At 44.1% G+C, this 20458-nt stretch overlaps 1 protein-coding gene across 5 annotated transcripts in view; it reads right to left on the bottom strand.

Annotated features, from left to right (window-relative positions):
* Window positions 1-20458, bottom strand: part of BLACAT1 (BLACAT1 overlapping LEMD1 locus) — a 318901-nt gene that overhangs the window by 45426 nt on the left and 253017 nt on the right. Inside the window, exon 1 of one of the 5 annotated variants that reach the window (XM_068265554.1) lies at window positions 19819-19849. The exons of the other annotated variants lie outside the window; for them this stretch is intronic. The gene's annotated coding sequence lies outside the window, so the exon portion shown is untranslated. Of the gene's footprint in view, window positions 1-19818; window positions 19850-20458 lie in introns of those variants that run through there. 5 annotated transcript variants of the gene reach the window in all.

The raw sequence follows: 20458 nt of genomic DNA, 5'->3' as shown, positions 1-20458 counted from the left end.
CTAAATCAGTGCTGGAGTCCCGTCGCCAGAGAAAGCTAAGCGACGCTGAACCAGCACATTCCATTCTGCAGGAGGAGGCTGCCTTATCAGTCGTTTCATCTGAAGTTGTAATCTCCCCCTTTGATGTATCGGGAGAGGTTTCACCCAACGTCTAACTGCACATTAGTGCTGTTACAGCTCCTCTGATCTGCCGTACGTCTCAGGACAATGACTTACGGCTCTGAAGAAAAAAATGCTCCCCGCTGAGGCCCCCCTTCAGAGACACAAGCAGGACACTGGCTACACAGCACTTGCGTGTGCTGAATCAAGACGCTGGAATCCTGTGCATAAGAGAAGCTGGTCTCCATGGCAACTGACAACAAGTGGTGACCCTGCCTGTGCCAGCTTCTCTGAAGGGGGGCCTCAGTAGGGTAGCTGCTGCCCAAGTCAAAATCAGTCATTGCAGGTTCAGTGATTTATACAGTTCTCTATAATTTGTGACTTGTACTAGGACATAGATCTCTCATCCTGAGGCCATCAAATTGTTTTGGCATTGCAGGCCGAAGCCGCAGGGGGACTGCGGTACAGCCCACGTGGCGAAAACCACAAGGTAGCCGAGATGCACGTGGCACTGGGGGAGCAGTAGGCCTAGAGATCAAGCTGAGCTGATGAACAGATCACAGGACTCATTCACTGTCAGCGGGGGCCAGCCAGCAGCATGGGTCTGATGACACGGCCGACCTAGGGAAAGGGTCAGTACCAGACCCAGGAGCCAGAGAGAGCAGACACGAGGAAGCTGTGTCGGGATCTCTCCTGTAGCATGTTCTGTCGCTTGCAGTGGAGCTGCAACTGGGCATTTCTGACTTGTCTGCTTGCATTCGGTTGCGCATTCGCAGTGAGTCTTATTGTCATTTTCAATCACTCTGCAGTTCAGAGCAGTTCAGCGTGCTGTCAGGATTCCTCCTATGGATTGCTGCAGTTGAACTGCAGCCAGATAGCCCGGGATTTACTGCATGCATGTTGTTGCATAGTACTGCATGCATGTGTTATGATAGTCTTTCAGCTAGCAAATGGTAATCAAGCCAGCTCAGGATTGAATGATTACCATTCAGCAGTGTGGAAATTTGCATACCTGCATCCATTGGCTGATGCCGGCATAAAAGTCTGCCTCCCATTTCAGACTCTGCCCGACATAGCGGTCAGTACGCTAGTCTGCTGGGCACTTTGTTACTCTGTAATAGATCTGTTATTGTAGTTCAATGTGACCTTATTACTTGTGCTTTAGCTAGTTTCTTGATAAATATATATGCAGACTTGCTAATATATATTTATCCGTTACTTGAGCCGTTTGTTATTCTTCTGTATTATTGTTTATTGCCTTGTTTCCATGCCTGATGGACGTTCGCTGCATCCGCGGTGGGTCAGTGAAGTCCACTATCCTGATGGCTTGGATTCTGCCATCACCATGTTAGTGACTGGTAGTATTCCTGCTACTCTAGTTTCTGCGTAACTATAGGCTGCGGTTGCTATTAGTTACGTTCTTTCCTGTAGTCTTGCCTATGTGGATACTTGCTGGTGACTGGTTGTTAACCTGCTTGCTCTGCTTCTGTGGATATGACTGTGAGCTGCGGTTGCTACTAGTTACGCTCCAATCTATAGTCCTGTCTTGTACCTGTCTGAATGCTTGCTATCGTTAGGGCAGCACTTAGTCTTGCAAGCGTTCTGTCTGTCTTTCTTGTATCTGTTTTGTTACTTAGCCAGAGGCTCAAATGGCATCCGACCGCTGATGGTGGCCACACACATTACAATTTTTTAATTGTCTTTTTGATTCAACAATTTAAATAGTTTCATTTTTCATTCAAATGAAAAATTAGTCTCTTGTAACCAATGTACCACACACGTGTGTTCTATTTTGACACAATCATGACAAAAATGATCGAATAAAAGGTCTAAATAAAATAATATATACATTTTAATTTATAAATGTGTATGGGGTGCTCAGTGCCATTACTGATGTTTATGGGGTGCTTTCTGTGCCATCACTGATGCCTATGGGGTGCTCTGTGCCATCTCCCTATCCACAGGCACCTTCCCCTCAGACTTCAAGCAGGCCACTGTACTACCCCTGCTCAAGAAACCCTCCCTCGACCCCTCGCTACCCTCCAACTACCATCCTATCTCCCTCCTCCCCTTTGCCTCAAAACTCCTTGAGCGTCTGGTTCACAAACGCCTGACCCAGTTCCTCAATGCCAACTCACTGCTAGACCCACTGCAATCTGAATTTCGGCCTGCCCACTCAACCGAAACTGCTCTCACCAAAGTGGTCAATGACCTTGCCTTAGCTAAAGCTGAAGGTAAATACTCCATTCTCCTCCTTCTTGACCTTTCAGCAGCTTTTGACACAGTAGATCATCCTCTACTCCTCCAGTCCCTCCAGTCCATGGGCATTCACGATCTTGCCCTGTCCTGGCTTTCATCCTACCTCTCCAACCGCTCCTTCACGACCGCCTTCAATGAGTCCTCGTCCACCCCCAACCACCTCTCGGTGGGAGTCCCCCAAGGTTCGGTTCTTGGCCCCCTACTGTTCACCCTATACACATCCTCCATTGGCAAGGTTATCTCCTCCATGGGTTTTAACTATCATCTGTATGCAGATGACACCCAGATCTACCTCCACACCCCTGACATATCCACCACTACCATGGACAAGGTCTCCTCCTGCCTATCAGCCATCTCCTCCTGGATGTCCGCTAGGTTCCTGAAACTAAACCTAGACAAAACGGAATTTATGATCTTCCCACCCCGGACATCCATAAACCTCCCAGATGTGCATGTCACTGTTAACCACACTACCATTCACCCTACCTCTCAAGCCCGCTCTCTGGGTGTCACCCTGGACTCCGCACTCTCCTTCACTCCCCACATCCAAAACCTCACAAAGTCCTGCAACTTCCACCTTCATAACATCTGTAAGATTCGCCCTTTCCTGACCTCTGCCACCACCAAACTCCTCATCCATGCCCTCATAATTTCACGCCTTGACTACTGCAATGCCCTGCTGTCTGGTCTCCCTATGACCCGAACAGCCCCACTGCAGTCCATCATGAATGCGGCAGCCAGAATTATCCACTGCTCCCATCGCTTCACCATGGCGGATCCCCTCCTTGAATCCCTCCACTGGCTTCCTATCCAGTCCAGAATCAGATTCAAGATACTGTGTCTGACCTACAAATATGTCCACAAAACCTGTCCAACTTACATTTCCGATCTTGCTCAGAGGCACACACCTAGCCGCTCACTCTGCTCTTCCAATGAACTTCGCCTAACCGCCCCCCGCATCACCCAGTCCCATGCACGCCTCCAGGACTTCTCAAGAGCTGCTCCAACACTATGGAACTCCCTACCTCCACCCATTAGGGCAGCCCCCTCCTTCAACATCTTCAAGAAAGCCCTCAAAACTCACCTTTTCACTCTGGCCTACTACCCCTCACAAGTGCTCTAAACCCACAGCGGAACTCTGGTCTCCTACCTCTCATGTCCCTACCTCTCCCTTTAGATTGTAAGCCTTTAGGCAGGGTCCTCCTCCTTTTGTGTCCAACCTGATCATGCACTTCCATTACTGTACACCCATTCTATGCATCTGAGTGAACCTAACTTGCCTAATTTCCATGCTCCCCTCCAGTGACTAAGCATTACCTGGTACTCATACTGTGCTGTGTGATCTGGTTTTCTTGTATTCCTGTATTGTCATTTTGCTGTATGTCACCCCTAAATATTGTCTGTAACCTAAATTAATGTACAGCGCTGCGTAATATGTTGGCGCTTTATAAATACAATAAATAAATAAATAAAATAAATAAATCACTGCAATGTGTAAAGGCACACAATATAAACAACCTTAAAGCAAATCTAAACTAAGAAAGATATGGATTTTTCCTATTAAAATAATACCAGTTGCATGACTCTCCTGCTGATCTTGTGTCTCTAATACTATTAGCCATAGCCCCTAAACAAGCATGCAGACCAGGTGCTCTGACTGAAGACAGACTGGATTAGCTGCATGCTTGTTTCAGGTGTGTGATACAGCCACTACAGCCAAAAAGATCAGCAGGACTGCCAGGCAACTGGTATTGTTTAAAAGGAAATGTCCATATCCCTCTCAGTTAAGGTTCCCTTTAAAGAGGCACTTAAGCCAGGGGAAAAAATAGTTTTACTCACACTGGGGCTTCTACCAGCCCCCTGCAGCTGCCTGTGCCCTCGCAGTCTGTCTCGGATCCTCTTGTCCCCCGCTGCCAGATACTTTCGTCTTTTTCCTGACAGGCCTGGCCACGCGTAGCCTTCTACACTTTTTCATCCGCAATAGCGCTATTGCGGAAGGGAACTCGTAGTAGGAGATACGTGGCCAGGCCTGAGCAGGTGCAGTAAGCCTGTCGGACGAAAACAACAGTAGCTGGTGGGGGACAGAAGGTTCTGAGAGTGACTGCGAGGGCACGGGCATGCAGGGGGGAGTAAAACTGATTTTTTTTTTATTACTTAGGCTTAAGGCTCCCTTTACAAATTCCTCATTTATTTTAATTGACAACACTACATTTATACCATAAAATGTATTTCTTCAATCTAATGTGTCACTTTGACAAATAAAGTTTCTTTATTCTTAAATGTAAACTTAAAGTTTATTGGGTCGAAGTACTTTCATACAACACACCACACACCATTCAATTTCTGCCAAAATTAATCTAATTTTTTTTCCAACCTTTCCAATTGATTTTTATAGAGAAAAACAGCTATTTGGATCGCATTTTTTAATAGAAAAAAAGTTCTGTAGATTTTTTTACACAATCAATCGTTTTAATCGATTGTTGGGTAAAATCGAACAGAAAAATTGTAACTTTGGGTCACTATAAGTAAATCATTGCATCATAACACTACATTAACTGGGTAACGTGTGCGTTTACAGTGGAAGTGAGGCATATTTTCATTGTACTATATGCTTGACTGCATAGTCACACTGCATGTCTAGTACGTGGTGCGACTGTTTGCACAGTGTGAAAGGGCCCTTACAGATCAGGATCGGCCTATGTGTGCAGGGCTTAAATTGTCTACTTTTCTCAATGGTTGGTACACCATAAATGCACTGAAACTAGAAATAATGATGTGAATTGAATTTCAGAGGAATGTGTGTGGTATAATTAGCAGATTTACAGCAGGAACTGAATGTTCTGGTTCTTAGCCCTTCTCACAAGGCTGACTTTTCTTGCAATTAGATACCTAATATAGAGTCTAGATGATAAAAGTCAATGGTAACACAGCGTGCCTGCTTTGTGCCCTTTTAAACAGAAGCTTAAATGATGAAGTTTCTCTCAGGAACTTCCAGCATCATGCCATCTTGGATGCATGCCAAAAGCAGGAAGGCTAAAAAGAGCAGCATATCAGGGGAAATGTCTTAAAGGGGTTCTTTCGCGAAAAAAGTAGGCAGTTAAAAAATGTGACAGATGACAGGTTTTGGGCCGGTCCATCTTTTTAAGGTGGATTCTCAGGGCTTTCTTTGTTTTCAACAGCATTTCCTGAATGACAGTTGCAAAATCTAACTGACATAATAGTGTGCAAGTGATTAGGGAGGCCGGCTGGTATCTTGCTATTTTGACAGTTAAACTGCTGTTCAGGAAATGCTGTTGAAAACAAAGAAAGCCCTGAGAATCCCCCTTAAAAAGATGGACTGGCCTAAAACCTGTCATCTGTCACATTTTTTAACTGCCTACTTTTTTCGCGAAAGAACCCCTTTAAACATGTCCAGCAGATAATTCTCAGATGAGGTGGAACATGAGAGAGAAGGGCAATGACCCTTCAGAAAAATACACAGACCGATCTGGAGATATTATCCTATACAATAAAACGCAAGTGTCCCTGTGTCTGTCCCTGTGTCAGTGCTTTGCGCTACTGCGCATGTCAAGCACTGACAGCCATTGGGACAGGATGCAGGGCAGGCCGGCGCCAGCGGCAGACGGGTGCGCGTGCGACGTGTGCGGATGCGCGCACTGACTGGCGGCGGTGGCGGCATGAAGAGACCTAGAGCCCGTTTTTAAACGGGCTTAGGTCAACTAGTACATTATAAAGGATGGTATTCACAAACCCCGGTTGCTGTGACAACAACCACTCTTATCTCCTGTGAAGAATGCCCAACCCTACTTGGGTCCAGTGAACTGGAAGATGTAGATTGCACTCCCAAAGGTAATTTTTTTGGAAGCTGGATTCTGGACTGAACATTTTTAACCTTTCAACTATGGCGATGTAACTAAACACCGTAGAAGGCACCCCAAATATAATAAAACAATTAAAATCAGTTTAAAAAACAGGTAAAGTTGGTTTACCACTCAAGATGGCGTAACTAATAACCTTGGATTACGGTATGTATGTTATTAGCACACAAAGACAATGCGTTCCACGGGCTTTTGCCTACTGCTTTCTCGGGTAAATAAAAAAGTGTCTACAGAATAAAGAAGTATACAGTATAAAAATACATTATCCACTCCTACTTGATGTACTCACATAAAAAGTGCAATTTATGAAACATACGTTCAGCCACTATTTGTACATTATTTAGGCATTAATGACAAAATTTTATGCAAAATAATATATCTAAAAGAGTTGTAGATTAACAACAAGTATTGGGAATCATCATAAAATAGTATAAGAGGCATTGGAAAGCATTAAAAAGCAGTAAATCTACTAGTAACAAGATCATTGGATTGTACTCCTTTAAATAATCCTGTACATCATTTCTCACATTATTCAAAGATAAAAGTATTTTATAAATATCCATAGTAGATATATGATACTGCCCTCTAAAAGGCCAAACTACATATATCTATATCAGCATATATCAGCATAAATCAACAAATATGAAACTCATATCATATCCAATCAATATCCATATAACATCCAAAGAATAATAATTATATGCATATGCTATCTACATATGGATAACAAAAGTTTGCTTTCTTAAAACAGAGAGAATTTGCAATAATTCAGGTTAGAGTGAGCTTGAGATGTCTCCCAGTGCATCACTGCTGAATATATGCAAATTAACCATTGTTGCCCTTAGAAGCTAAACACACCTCCAGAACCGCTGGAATGCAATGATGTGTCAGCTTGTTAATGTGTACAGAGCCATAATAATCCAACATGCATACAGACTGTTTCGGATTGTATGATCCTGGTGAACCAGAACTCATTGGATGTTGCTGGAAGAACAAAAAGACAAAAGACAGCCGGACACCGGGAGCCCGCTCTGGTGTGATAACGTCTTAATCGGTTTCTGGTGAAAAAAAATCTAGTAGGTTTATACTCACAAAGGTGGGTTGCTTCAAAGAGGCAACCACTCGTGTGCGCAGGTGAGGAAATACCGTCCCCACTCGGCCTTTTTCTGGATGGTCTTGGTCGCAGCTCTAAATGAAAATTATATTCGAACCGCCTGATCGTGAGGCATCGAAACCCTACTAAATAGGCTTACTGACAGGCACTCCCGGATACAGCTACCATGTAGACGGCACACACTTGACCTGAGGAAGTGGCTTACGCCGAGAAATGCGTTGTCATTGTGCTGATCACTACAAATAAATGAAACTATATTTTAACTATTGGCTTACTAGTATTCTTCTAGTCTCCTAACAGACTAGTCAATTTGTATTGTTATATACCAAATTAGGCGCCACCTACCCCCTAAATTTATCAGAACTCATTGGAGTGTGTGAGTGGCTACAATGGTCCCCATTGTAGCCCCTCACACACTCCAATGAGTTCTGGTTCACCATGAGCTTGCTGGTTAGTCTGTACCTATCTACATATACAGTCGTGGGAAAAAATATTGGCAACCTTGTATTTATGTCAGAAAATGCACTACTTCTTCCAGACAACAGTTGCAATTACAAATGCTTTGGTATCCCCGTGTTTATTTCTTTAGTTGGTCTTGGAAGGACACAAAAAAATCTGAGAAAAAAAATCTCACCTATATCGTGTGAGAAAGGAGAGAGCTGCACTCATCCCCACGCCTTTCTATAGCCTCAGTTTTTACACAGTAGTTCACATTGAGTATCCATAAACAGGTGCTGGCAATAGGGAGATTCCCACTAGCAACCAGTTAAATGAAGAAAAGTTGAGTCTTGTTTTTGGTTTTCATTGTGTGTACCACAATGTATCTGAGGTTTTGAGAACAAAAATTAGAGAAAAGCATGGACAATCCGAAGTTATCATCTCTGGAAATGTTCCTGTGTCCACTCTGCACAACACTGTTAAAGGATACCAGAGGTGAAAATAAAAAATGTTCTTTTACTTAATTGGGGCTTCTTCTATATCCGTAAGCTTGTATGTCCCTCGCCATCCACCCGGTCCTCCTCCTCGCACAGCTGTGTGTCCCATTCAAACAGTACTGTACATACTTTGGCCCGTAGCCTCGTAGCCACACAATCTGCAATCCTCATGGAAAAGGTAAGCTTCCGCTAAACACACGGGGGTCCAGGAGACACAATGGGAAGGGAGTGGAGGCATGCGGGAGGGGGGAGGGGAAGGGGAATGGACAGAAGGGGTCACAGGAGGACACATGGGGAGACATGGGGGACAAAGGAGGACACATGGAGATACAGGAAGACACAGGAGGACACATGGGAGACATGTGGGTACATGAGGACACATGGGGGACACAGGAGGACACATTAAGAACACATTAGGACACATTACATGTACACATGTACAAGACGCTACTGAAACATGGATGCGCCAGGTTTAGTGTATGTATGTATGTATGTATACATATATATATATATATATATATATATATATATATATATATATAAAATTTTTCCCTAGTTTTTGCCCTTTAACCCCCTTGGCGGTATGAAACATTCCGCCAGGGGGCAGCGCAGCAGTTTTTTTTAATTTTTTTTTTTAAATCATGTAGCGAGCCCAGGGCTTGCTACATGATAGCCGCTGCTCAGCGGCATCCCCCCGCCCGCTTCGATCGCCTTCGGCGATCTCCGATCAGGAAATCCCGTTCGAAGAACGGGATTTCCTGGAGGGCTTCCCCCGTCGCCATGGCGACGGGGCGGGATGACGTCGCCGACGTCAGCGACGTCGGGACGTCATTGGGACTCCAGATCCACCCCTCGGCGCTGCCTGGCACTGATTGGCCAGGCAGCGCACGGGGTCTGGGGGGGGCGCCGCAACGAATAGCGGCGATCAGGCGCGCGGCGGCAGCGATCGGGGTGCTGGCGCAGCTAGCAAAGTGCTAGCTGCGTCCAGCAAAAAAAAAATTATTTAAATCGGCCCAGCAGGGCCTGAGCGGCACCCTCCGGCGGCTTACCCCGTGTCACACACGGGGTTACCGCTACGGAGGTTAAACCTGGGTGCAGCTTATATTCCAGAGCTTCTTATATGGTGACAAATACAGTATAAATGTATATAATTTTAATCATATAATTTGGAATAGATTGTTGATGGAAGTAGGGGTGAACATTGACCTGTGTGTATGAGGCCTCAGACTTCCTCTTTGTTATTAGAGCAAACTTTACCGCTAATCAACAATTTTTAACACAGTGCCTTTCCTTTATTCTTTTCAGACCATTTTTCTCTTTATCCTGCTGTGTGTACACTACCCGGTCCTGCAGAAAGTACTTGGCCATCCCTTTAATTAATTGTGAACTGTTCTCAGTGTGTATTTTATGCTATGTTTTGCAGTTGACACATAAAGCAAGGGGGTGAGAGGGATGAAGAGCTTGTGGGGGGGGGGTGGAGCACTGGGTCAGCAGAGCTATTGGAAGCGGATTCAGGTATTTTGCCTTCTCTGTTCCTGAAGGAAATGTTAACAAAGAGTCTATTCAGCTGTAGCTGGTCTGTGAAATATAAAATGTAACTGGCTATTATGTGCACCCAATCTGTATGCCTCCCAATAAGACCACAAAGCAGCTACAAATCCCTGGTTGCACCTGCTGCAAATGCTGTGCTACACTAACACTCTCCTTCCTCAACAAGCGTCCACTTGTATAAATAAAGTTATCTTATTTTCAAAGTATACTGTTCACAACAAGTGGACCAAGAAACTAGTATAATAAACATACTAAATAAGTTATTTTGGAGTTAATAAAGTAGGAAATGTTTCACTAAGCTGGCAAACCTGAGCAACAGAAACTGTGTACAGGATACATAATAATCACGTTATGTTTATGTTAAAACAAACAGTAGTCTAGACACATGGCTGCTATATTAAGGAGGATTTTTATTTGATGTTTTGTACTCTGCATAAATAATAAACATTTCATTTAAAAATGCATTTAGTCTTTAACCACTTTACCCCCGCCCGTACGAATTTCTCTGTCCCTTTTTCCATCCTTTAACCCCCAGGGACGGAGAAATCCGTACTTTCCGCGCTCCCGCCGCTGCCCGCGCTCCCGCTCGCTCTAGCGCGCACTCCCGCGGGTAAACATGCCGCCCGCCGCTCGCCCGGAGATCAATGAACGGGAAAATCCATTCCCGTTCGTTGATCTAAGCCCCGCAATGATCCGCTGCTTTTCCGCTAAGCAGCGCGATCATTGTGAAGAAAGAAAACTTACCCAACCTCCTAGTACTTCCTCCAAGCGTCCGGAAGGACGCTTGGAGGTCGCATTAAACAAAAAGTTACTGTTGCCATCTTGTGGCCAAATAGTAAAACTACACCCTAAACATTTTTCACATACAAATGAATTACTTATACACAAAAAATTAACTCATTACCTCCCACACTCCCCATTTTTTTTTTTGTACTTAAAAAAAATTAAAAAATTTACAATTAAAAAAAATACATAAATAGTTACCTTAGGGACTGAGGAAGGAGCGCTGAAAGGTGAAAATTGCTCTGGTGCTCAGGGGGTAAAACCCCTCCGTGGTGAAATGGTTAAAGCAGGCAAGTATGAAAATATACATATGAATCTTTCAAGTGTACCCAGTTCATCCAGCAGGTGGTGTGCTTCCTCACTGTTATGTCAGAATAACAAAAATGATTTGCTTTGGGAAATTGTTTTCACCATCAAAAGCAAATTTGTGACTTCAAGTGAACCCAAGGTGATAGTGATATAGAGGCTGTCATATGGATTTACTTTTAAACAATACCAGTTGCCTGGCAGTCCTGTTGAACTTATGGCATCAGCAGTGTCTGAATTCCAACTCTGAAACAAGCATGTGACTAATCCAGTAAGCTTTGAGTCAGAGCAGAGCACCTGATATGCATGCTTGTTCTGGGTCTATGGCTAAAAGTATTAGAGACTCTGGATCAGGGGGACAGCCAGGCAACGTGCATTGTTTAAAAGAAAATAAATATGGCAGCCTCCATATCCCTCTCACATTGGGTTCCATTTAAAGCCCAACTCCAGTTAAGCAGGAAAAAACATCTTTACGTATCTTCACAGGTCCCTTACTTTCCAGTGCCTACAGGAATTCTATATTGGACACAAAACTACACATCATGATGTCTGTTGTTTTTGATTAGCCTTTGTGGAACATTGGCCTCAATTCACTAATCAGTTTCGACTAGTATACTGATGGTTTTTAGTCTACTGATGGTTTGGTCAGTTGCATCAAAGTAGAATTCACTATTACCAAATGTTTTAGACCTGTTTGTAGACCTGGTCTAAACCATTTGGTAATCAGGTGGGTAAAGCAGGGGAAATTATCAGAAGATGCAATTCACAAATGAGTAGCTATGACTGACATCCTTCTCCTTTGATGAGCTCTCCTCTGCATACAGTTAAACAAGACAAAAGAAAAATCCCTGCACAGTCTTCAACTGATGGGGTGTTTTAAAATAGGATGGGTGCTGCTCCACAGGCTGGGTGGTGCCAGTAGATCTATTAGAAAGTACAAGAAAGTACAAGAAAACAGGAGCGCACTGCTGGTGCAATAAACTTTTTTGCTTGCAAGCGCGGGCGAGAGGAGAGGATTGCTGGCAGGCTTGACAGGCGCTTTTAATTTCTTCACACTGTAAGTGTAATTTTAATGCGTGTCTATACCAAGTAAAAACGTTTATTGCATACAGTTAAACTCCTGCATAAATAATGCAAAAGGTTCCATCCTCACATCTAAAATACCTCACAGAAGTACTTTACCGACAGAAATCAGCTGGTCTAAGCTCTGTCAGAAAAAGTGGGCGTGGTTACTCTATGTTTGCCTTTGTGAATTGTGTAATTACTGAATGTTAGACCAGGTCTGAAAACAGGTCTAAAACATTACACCAAACCATCAGTAGACTAAAAACCATCTGTAGACTAGTCTAAACTGCTTAGTGGTAAAACCCAAAGAATACAGCCAATGAGTGCACACCAATATATTGCCTGATACACAGCAGCCAACTTTCAAAGCAGTTCACATCCGGTCGGAAATAAGTATAAATAGTAATCCACTTGAAGAACAGAAGGACCAGGAGCAACAGCACTTATTCCATCTAAAACTTGCAAAACTTTACTTCAAAATCATCTTAAAACATGGCAGCAATAAAAGATAACAGGATACTTATCACATCCATAAGGCAGACTAGCAGCATAGTATAGTGAGAAAGGCCAGCGGGAGGTGCGGAGGATCACGGTCGACGATCGTTTCGCCCCGCCATTGGGGCTTTATCAAGTGAATTGAGGCTCATCTGGAACTTTTGATATATATTTATTTGTCCCGTGAAACCCATGGTGTTAATGCATTGGTGAATTTAATGATTGTTACTTGATAGGGGGAGGACTGAAAACACCTAACAACATTCTTTGTTGGTATACTAATTTAAAGATGCTTCAAAGAGAGAATTCCTTCAATTTTCAAAAATTTCTGCATACATATGACATAAAACATGTTTTTTTAATTGTAACTCCTAAAACTACTGATTAACCACTTCAGGACCATAGGCTTACACCCCCCTAGTGACCAGGCCATTTTTCAGAGCACAGGGCTGTGCAGCTTTGTCAGTTTGCTGCACAGCCCGACAACTAAGCACAGAAATGAATCTTACCTCCTTTTCTTGTCCTTTAACCACTTGAGGACCACAGTCTTTTCGCCCCTTAAAGAGAACCAGAGATGAAGCAACCTCATGTATTTTACCTTATAAATCAGTGGGAACATGACAGTAAACACCTAATCTGCTCTTTGTTACATTGTTCTCTGTTTAATTTGCCTGTTATCACCTCTAAGATAAGAATCCCGACTAAGCAGTCGGTCTGGCTTTGCTACAGAATAATTATAGCTGAGACTGTGTTCTTTGCTGTCTTCAAGTCCAAGCCTGCCCCCTGCTGGCTTTGCTCAGGAATCATTATAGCTGAGTCATTATAGCAAAGCCAGAATCAATGCTCAGTCCGGGATTCTTATCTCAGCTAGATAACAGACACTTTTAGCAGTGAGGATGGAACAGAGAGCATGGTAAATGTTTTCTCTAATGTTCCCACTGATTTCTATGGTAAAATACACAAGGGTGCTTCGTCTCTGGTTCACTTTAAGGACCACAGCCTTTTTCTCCATTCAGACCACTGCAGCTTTCACGGTTTATTGCTGGGTCAAACAACCTACCACCTAAAGGAATTTTACCTCCTTTTCTTGTCACTAATACAGCTTTCTTTTGCTGCTATTTGATTGCTGCTGCGAGTTTTAGTTTTTATTATATTCATCAAAAAAGTCTTTTTTAACTTGCTGTGCTGACATTTTTCAAATAAAGTAAAATTTCCTATACATTTGAGCGCGAAAGTTATTCTGCTACATGTCTTTGATAAAAAAAAACCATTCAGTGTATATTTATTGGATTGGGTAAAAGTTATAGCGTTTACAAACTATGGTGCCAAAAGTGAATTTTCCCATTTTCAAGCATCTCTGACTTTTCTGCGCACCTGTCAGGTTTCATGAGGGGCTAAAATTCCAGGATAGTACAAATACCCCCCAAATGACCCCATTTTGGAAAGAAGACATCCCAAAGTATTCAGTGAGAGGCATGGTGAGTTCATAGAAGATTTTATTTTTTGTCACAAGTTAGCGGAAAATGACACTTTCTGACAAAAAAAAGAAAAAAAAAAGTTTCCATTTCTTCTAACTTGCGACAAAAAAAAAAATGAAATCTGCCACGGACTCACTATGCTCCTCTCTGAATACCTTGAAGTGTCTACTTTCCAAAATGGGGTCATTTGTGGGGTGTGTTCACTGTCCTGGCATTTTGGGGGGTGCCTAATTGTAAGCACCCCTGTAAAGCCTAAAGATGCTCATTGGACTTTTGGCCCCTTAGCGCAGTTAGGCTGCAAAAAAGTGCCACACGTGGTATTGCCGTACTCAGGAGAAGTAGTATAATGTGTTTTGGGGTGTATTTTTACACATACCCATGCTGGGTGGGAGAAATATCTCCGTAAATGACAATTGTTTTATTTTTTTTACACACAATTGTCTATTTATAGAGATATTTCTCCCACTCAGCATGGGTATGTGGAAAAATACACCCCAAAACACATTATACTACTTCTCCTGAGTACGGCGATACCACATGTGTGGCACTTTTTTGCACCCTAACTGCGCTAAGGGGCCAAAAGTCCAATGAGTACCTTTAGGATTTCACAGGTCATTTTGAGAAATTTCGTTTCAAGACTACTCCTCACGGTTTAGGGCCCCTAAAATGCCAGGACAGTATAGGAACCCCACAAATTACCCCATTTTAGAAAGAAGACACCCCAAGGTATTCCGTTAGGAGGATGGTGAGTTCATAGAAGATTTTTTTTTTGTCACAAGTTAGCGGAAATTGATTTTAATTGTTTTTTTTCACAAAGTGTCATTTTCCGCTAACTTGTGACAAAACTTCTAACTTCCGCTAACTTCTGACTTTTATTTTTTGTCACAAGTTAGTGAAAAATGACACTTTGTGAAAAAAACAATAAAAATCCAATTTCCGCTAACTTTTGACAAAAAATAAAATCTTCTATGAACTCATCATACACCTAACAGAATACCTTGGGGTGTCTTCTTTCTAAAATGGGGTCACTTGTGGGGTTCCTATACTGCCCTGGCATTTTACGGGCCCAAAACTGTGAGTAGTCTGGAAACCAAATTTCTCAAAATGACTGATCAGGGGTATAAGCATCTGCACATTTTGATGACAGGTGGTCTATGAGGGGGCAAATTTTGTGGAACCGGTCATAAGCAGGGTGGCCTCTTAGATGACAGGATGTTTTGGGCCTGATCTGATGGATAGGAGTGCTAGGGGGGTGACAGGAGGTGATTGATGGGTGTCTCAGGGGGCGGTTAGAGGGGAAAATAGATGCAATCAATGCACTGGGGAGGTGATCGGAAGGGGGTCTGAGGGGGATCTGAGGGTTTGGCCGAGTGATCAGGAGCCCACACGGGGCAAATTAGGGCCTGATCTGATGGGTAGGTGTGCTAGGGGGTGACAGGAGGTGATTGATGGGTGTCTCAAGGTGTGATTAGAGGGGGGAAATAGATGCAAGCAATGCACTAGCGAGGTGATCAGGGCTGGGGTCTGAGGACTTTCTGAGGTGTGGGCGGGTGATTGGGTGCCCGCAAGGGGCAGATTAGGGTCTAATCTGATGGGTAACCGTGACAGGTGGTGATAGGGGGTGATTGATGGGTAATTAGTGGGTGTTTAGAGGAGAGAAGAGATGTAAACACTGCACTTGGGAGGTGATCTGATGTCGGATCTGCGGGCGATCTATTGGTGTGGGTGGGTGATCAGATTGCCCGCAAGGGGCAAGTTAGGGGCTGATTGATGGGTGGCAGTGACAGGGGGTGATTGATGGGTGGCAGTGACAGGGGGTGATTGATAGGTGATTGACAGGTGATCAGTGGGTTATTACAGGGAATAACAGATGTAAATATTGCACTGGCGAATTGATAAGGGGGGGTCTGAGGGCAATCTGAGTGTGTGGGCAGGTGATTGGGTGCCCGCAAGGGGCAGATTAGGGTCTAATCTGATGGGTAACAGTGACAGGTGGTGATAGGGGGTGATTGATGGGTAATTAGTGGGTGTTTAGAGGAGAGAAGAGATGTAAACACTGCACTTGGGAGGTGATCTGATGTCGGATCTGCGGGCGACCTATTGGTGTGGGTGGGTGATCAGATTAGCCGCAAGGGGCAGGTTAGGGGCTGATTGATGGGTGGCAGTGACAGGGGGTGATTGATGGGTGGCAGTGACAGGGGGTGATTGATAGGTGATTGACAGGTGATCAGTGGGTTATTACAGGGAATAACAGATGTAAATATTGCACTGGCGAATTGATAAGGGGGGGTCTGAGGGCAATCTGAGCGTGTGGGCGGGTGATTGGGTGCCCGCAAGGGGTAGATTAGGGTCTAATCTGATGGGTAACAGTGACAGGTGGTGATAGGGGGTGATTGATGGGTGATTGATGGGTAATTAGTGGGTGTTTAGAGGAGAGAAGAGATGTAAACACTGCACTTGGGAGGTGATCTGATGTCGGATCTGCGGGCGATCTATTGGTGTGGGTGGGTGATCAGATTGCCCGCAAGGGGCAGGTTAGGGGCTGATTGATGGGTAGCAGTGACAGGGGGTGATTGACGGGTGATTGACGGGTGATTGACGGGTGATTGACGGGTGATTGAAAGGTGATTGACAGGTGATCAGGGGGGATAGATGCATACAGTACACGGGGGGGGGGGGGGGTCTGGGGAGAATCTGAGGGGTGGGGGTCATCAGGAGGGGGCAGTGGGCAGGGGGGGGGATAAAAAAAAATAGCGTTGACAGATAGTGACAGGGAGTGATTGATGGGTGATTAGGGGGGTGACTGGGTGCAAACAGTGGTCTGGGGGGTGGGCAGGGGGGGGTCTGAGGGGTGCTGTGGGCGATCAGGGGGCAGGGGGGGGGAAATCAGTGTGCTTGGGTGCAGACTAGGGTGGCTGCAGCCTGCCCTGGTGGTCCCTCGGACACTGGGACCACCAGGGCAGGAGGCAGCCAGTATAATAGGCTTTGTATACATTACAAAGCCTATTATGCATATGTGCAGCGGCGATCCGGGTGCTAGTAACCCGCCGGCGCTTCCGAACGGCCGGCAGGTTACTATGAGCGGTGGGCGGAGCGAGTCCCCGGCGGCTAATCACATCACGAATGACGCGATCGCCGCATAGCCACTCCCGCAGCCGCCCCCGCCGATGGGCGTATTGTGGTCGTTTGGGCCCAGTCTTTGCCGCCGCCCATCGGCTGGGGGCGGTCGGCAAGTGGTTAAGGTGCCTATATATGGTTCAATTTTTCTTTTTCAGATTAGATAAATTAGTTCGATTATTCCGTTAGATCAAATATAAAGATTTTTCCACAATGTCCGATCGGATTTTTATTGAAAAAATGGGATCATCGTTTTTTGTTTTGTTTTTTTATTGAAAAAAAAAAGATTCTTATCAACTTTCATTGAATTTGATCGTTTTGGTAGAAAAAAACGGAAAAATCAAAAATTTTATTCTATCGTGTTTGGGTACCATAACAGGACATTCTTCTGGAGGTGTCCCTTGTACAGCGCTGCACTAGATAGCAGCACTGTACAGATGTAAACAAAGGGGATTTTTTTCCCTTTCGTTTACTAATGGCCTGCTAGCTGCGATCACGAAGCTCCGTGAACAAGCAGTTGATAAACTGCAGCTCCAGGACTTGACGCCAATCATTAGGTGGTCCTGGGGCTGCCGCCGTGGTCATGCCCATCGTCGTGACGCGGTCATTAGGTAGTTAAAGATTTAATAATTAACCGCCCAAAACAAAACAGCCAAATATAGAAGGTGATGTAGGACAGATCCAATTCACTTTTTTCTCCTACATTTTCTACTAGGAGATCATTTTTAATCTTCTGTTTAAAATAACTTTTCAGCACTCTGCAATTGAAAAAGTACCAAAAATTAGGCAAAAAGTATTTTCTTGCTTGCTGGTGGCTTAAAGCTGGGCTCTACCAAAATCTCTGATCACAAAATATCCATTTGTAAGATGATACAAGGCTCACAACCCCAAAGTAGTCACTTGCACACATCGAAGTGAAAGTGTCAGAGCCACCAATCCTTATTACCCAATTACATCATTTCAGAGTACCAGTAATGTAAACTAGTAATCTGATATACATCACTATGCCCCATCATCCAATCTATAAACATCTATAAAGGTTGGTAAGGCCAGTGGGGGTGCATTAGTTAAAGTATTGGGGCTTCAAAAAGAGAGACAGTGCCAGCAGGGTGTTTATAATCAACATAAAGAAACCCTTCAAGCCAGAGCCTGTTTTAGTTACAATGGGGCCCCCAGGAAAAATGAACCGCCTTCCCCCAGAGCAGCTTTAGGGTGTCCCTTTGTTCCTCTCAGTGGAGCTGGTCATGGCTCCTGAACTGCAGAAATCACTGGGAGAGTGCACTGTTTCTGCACATCATGGCTGCATTGTCTCCTGGACAGGTTATGACCAGATATGATACATAACCTGGACAGGTTATGTATCATATCTGGAGGTCACAGTCTTAACAAATGTACCAAGGCAAAGCATCACAAACTGTAATCCTTCAATTTAGTAAATCAGGCCTATTGCTTTGCAGCTTATAACACGACAACTATATTTAGCAGTGAACCAAAATGTACAACAACCAAATCAATACAGACACTGGAGACCACACAGTGTCCCTCTGCCAAGATTCTCATATTGCTTCCCAGTTCTGGGCACACAGAATACAATTCTAAACAACAGGAGCTTGCCTAATTGGGAGATTATCTACTGAATCTGACTGAAACAAAAACACACTTTTTTTTTTAAATATGAAAACCATTTTAAAAGAACGGTGTGCTCTCTCATTATACTCTCTCTTAGAATGAGACTGGATTTCCACTGGGGTGTGGCATCCATTTTCAAAACGGATGTAGCACCCGTGCTGTTGCAAATTCATATGCAAATAGCTATAGCTGTGCCATGCATGGCTCTCGGGATTCAGATGGGTTGTGTGGAAAACTGCAGCAGGGTGCATTTTTTCCCCTCACATGATTCAGATGCATCCTATTGATATCAATAGGCTGCAATTAAATACGTGTGCAAGAAACTCAGAAATCTCATACTGAGCCTGCACAGGATGCTCCCCGCGATGGCCAGGGCTGCACAGTGGCCATCGACTGGCCAGTCGGCGGAAACCAAAACTTAGCCACGGCAGGGGACTGGAGGATCGTTCCACGAAAAAAACTCTTTTTTCAGTTTGATTTAGGTTCACTTTAAGATAATTTGTCCTATTTAATTACTATCTACACTTTTCCTATGAAAGAAGTAGCCTTATGAAAAATCTCTATATACCGTATATACTCTACTATAGAGTCTAGAAATTTAGGTCTGACTCACTAAATAAAAGTATAGGGGTTGACTCAAATCGGACCTAAATTTCTGAGCTATTCCCATTTGTAACTATGTATTTAGTGCTAAGTGACACTTTCTTGCTAGAGGAAATGGCAAGAAAACACAGGTCTGAAAGGTCCTGACCACAACAATTAACAAAGAAAGGGCAGGGGGGTGGGGGGGGGGAGATACTGTGCTGCAGTACCTACTACAGTGGGGGAGTGGATAATTGCTACATTTAGGGCCCGGAAGAGGTATTGGCAGCACTTTAGGACCAGCAGAGGTTAATCGCTACAATACTTTATGCAGTGTAGTAATTTATCACTCCTGGTCCCCAAATGCCGCTGTTAATTCCTCCTGGTCACCAATGTGCATCCAATAACTTTTCTGGGTAGACTTATACTTGACTCAATAATACATCCCAGCTTAAGATGTTCAAATATTGAATTTGACTTATACACAAGATCGACTTACAGTATATTCAAGGAAATATGGTACATACTTGTGTTTACTCTGGTGTGTGCCAAGAAAGACCTCTCATGGAAACCTCTCCATATGGTCCACAGTAAGTCACTGGGAAAGCTGCCATGTATGGCTCAACTGTTAAAGAGATGGAGGTGTAGATCCTACTGCACCTGGATCAGCCTTCAATTATTATGATTATTATTATTATTTATTGTATTTATAAAGCGCCAACATATTACGCAGCACTGGACTTTCAATATCAAGAGACTAATGGAAAACTTGCAATGCAAATATACCAATAAGAGTCAAAGGGTGGTCATGTCATCAGACACCACCAACAGTGGCGTAGCTAAGGAGTTGTGGGCCCCAATGCAAGTTTTACATTGGGCCCCCCCCCCCCCCAAGCACTCTATACATAACAATTGATACGGCACACCAAAACCTGCAAAAGGCAACTACAGTGTCAGATGTGCAAGAAGGGGATGGGAAACAGTTTGTTAATGATTACTAGCATTCAAAGTATCTATAGAAGTGATTAATATGAGCACAGGACCAATAAAGAGCTAATACTGTGGCTGAGGGAGGGCCCTTTGGGGCCCCTCTGGCCCAAGGGCCCCGATGCGGTCGCAACCTCTGCAACCCCTATTGCTACGCCCCTGACCACCAAAGCCTTTGAT

The sequence above is a fragment of the Hyperolius riggenbachi genome, chromosome 2 (genome assembly GCF_040937935.1).
Source record: "Hyperolius riggenbachi isolate aHypRig1 chromosome 2, aHypRig1.pri, whole genome shotgun sequence".
NCBI lineage: Eukaryota > Metazoa > Chordata > Amphibia > Anura > Hyperoliidae > Hyperolius > Hyperolius riggenbachi.
The sequence above is the reverse complement of the archived record's forward strand: the minus strand, read 5'-3'. Positions and strand labels throughout refer to the sequence as shown.